Source organism: Aegilops tauschii, chromosome 1, assembly GCF_002575655.3.
Source record: "Aegilops tauschii subsp. strangulata cultivar AL8/78 chromosome 1, Aet v6.0, whole genome shotgun sequence".
In the NCBI taxonomy this organism is placed as follows: domain Eukaryota; kingdom Viridiplantae; phylum Streptophyta; class Magnoliopsida; order Poales; family Poaceae; genus Aegilops; species Aegilops tauschii.
The window spans coordinates 144,543,673-144,546,396 of record NC_053035.3 but is presented as its reverse complement, the minus strand read 5'-3'; positions in this window follow the sequence as shown (position 1 = coordinate 144,546,396).

The following is a 2,724-nucleotide window of genomic DNA, read 5'->3' as shown; positions in this document are numbered from 1 at the left end:
CCGTCCGCCAGTTGACATCAGCAATGCGTCAGCGCCCGCTGTTTTTTGCCGTCTGCCATGGCGGACGGCAAAGGCAAAGTCTTTGCCATCAGCTTAGCTTTGCCGTCCGCCACGGTAGGCAAATTTGCCAAATGGCCCATCTCTTAGGAAGCACAGGTGGGCGCCACGTGCCCCCTTTGCCGTCTGCCACCGATGGAAAAGGTGTCTTTGCCGTCCGCGGCGGACGGCAAAGAGCCTGCACTGCCTCTTTTTTATTCTGTTTTTCTTATATCCAACAATTATCACAGCAAATATATCACAGCAAATATATCACAGGAGCCAGCACATATATATCCAACATAATAAATATCCAGCACATATATATCCATACATACATAGTAGGTTGCACATAGTTCCATCGATCCATACATATTACAATATGCAAAGTTTCATCATAGCAATCTAGTTTCATCATAGCAAGCGAGCAGAATACAAGAAGTGCATCAAAGGAAAAAACAAGCAATCCATCATAGAAAGCTGGCTTCCGTGAAGTGAATGAAACCTGCAAAATGACAAATAAGAAAGTTAGAAAAAGAAGACTAGAAGAAGAATTACACTAGAAGAAAAAGAATAGAAGAAGAAGAAGAAGACTAGAAGAAGAAGTATATGCCATTTATTAGCTAACTTAGGTGAACTGGATCATTTATGAGCTAAATTAGTTGAAATGGATCGTTTATGAGCTAACTTAGGTGAAATGGATCGTTTATTAGCTAACCTAGGTGAAATGGATCGTTTATGAGCTATCTTAGGTGAAATGGATCGTTTATGAGCTAAGTTAGGTGAAATGGATCATTTATGAGCTAACCTAGGTGAAATGGATCGTTTATGAGCTAACCTAGTTGAAATGGGTCGTTTATGAGCTAACCTAGGTGAAATAGGTCGTTTATGAGCTAACCTAGGTGAAATGGGTCGTTTATGAGCTAACCTAGGTGAAATGGGTCGTTTATGAGTTAACCTAGGTGAAATGGGTCGTTTATGAGTTAACCTAGGTGAAATGGGTTGTTTATGAGCTAATTATGCAATTTTTGACATAAGTTAGCTAAGTACATATCGTTTTAGAGCTAACTTAGGTAAAATGGATGGTTTATGAGGTCAGTAAGCTTATTAAGTCATTTTGGAGGAAAAGAAGCTAACTCTAGGTCATTATGGTAAGCATATTGGAGGAAATAAAGCTAAGTCTAGGTCTTTATGCATTTGTTAAGCAAAACACTAGAGAAACTTACCGTGATCAGGGAGGTGTAGGAGCGTGCTGGCTAGTGCCGGTAGCTGGAGAAGGATCGTGCGATGCGTTTCTGGAGTTAAGCTGCACCAAAGATCATTTCCAATGTCTCGTTAGCATTATGACACTCAAATGTTAAGACTAGCAAGTAATGTCCATTCAAATTAAACTCACTGTGGTCCCAGGAGCAATCACTGGCATCGGTGGAGCGGTCTGACTGGAGAGTCGTCTCGGTCATGTCTGCATGTCTCCCGAACCCGTAGGGTCTACACACTTAAGGTTCGGTGACGCTAGGGTTGTAGAGATATTAGTATGTGGAAATCCGAAAGTCGTTCGGAGTCCTGGATGAGATCCCGGACGTCACGAGGAGTTCCGGAATGGTCCGGAGGTAAAGATTTATATATGGGAAGTCCTATTTTGGCCACCGGAAAATGTTCGGGATTTTTTGGTATTGTACCGGGAAGGTTCTAGAAGGTTCCGAAGTGGGGCCCACCTACATGGGGGGACCCACATGAACGTGGGTAGTGGGGGCAAGGCCCCACACCCCTGGTCAAGGCGCACCAAGATCCCACCTTAGAAGGAATAAGATCATATCCCGAAGGGATATCAAGATCCCTAAAAAGGGGGGATAACAATCGTTGGGGAAGGGAAATGATGGATTTCTTTCCCCCACCTTTGCCAACGCCCCAATGGACTTGGAGGGCAAGAAACCAGCCCCCTCCACCCTTATATATAGTGGGGAGGCACATGGCAGCAGCACCCCAAGCCCTGGCGCCTCCCTCCCTCCCGTGAAACCTCTTCCTCTCCGCTTGCGCTTGGCGAAGCCCTGCCGGGATCCCGCTACTTCCACCACCACGCCGTCGTGCTGCTGGATCTCCATCAACTTCTCCTCCCCCCTTTCTGGATCAAGAAGGAGGAGACGTCCCCGCTTCGTACGTGTGTTGAACGCGGAGGAGCCGTCCGTTCGGCGCTAGGATCATCGGTGATTTGGATCACGACGAGTACGACTCCATCGACCCCGTTCTCTTGAACGCTTCCGCTCGCGATCTACAAGGGTATGTAGATGCACTCCTCCCCTCTCGTTGCTAGCATCTCCTAGATTGATCTTGGTGACAGGTAGGAAAATTTTGAATTTCTGCTACGTTCCCCAACACCTAGTACCACCCAATGGCGACGCGGGCCCTGTTGGGGTACGTAGCAGAAATTCAAAAAAATTCTACGCATCACCAAGATCAATCTATGGAGTAATCTAGCAACGAGGGGAATGGGAGTGCATCTACATACCATTGTAGATCGCGATGCGGAAGCGTTACAAGAACGCGGATGAAGGAGTCGTACTCGTAGCAATTCAGATCGCGGTTGATTCCGATCTAAGCGCCGAACCACGGCGCCTCCGCGTTCAACACACGTGCAGCCCGGTGACGTCTCCCACACCTTGATCCAGCAAGGAGAGAGGGAGAGGTTGG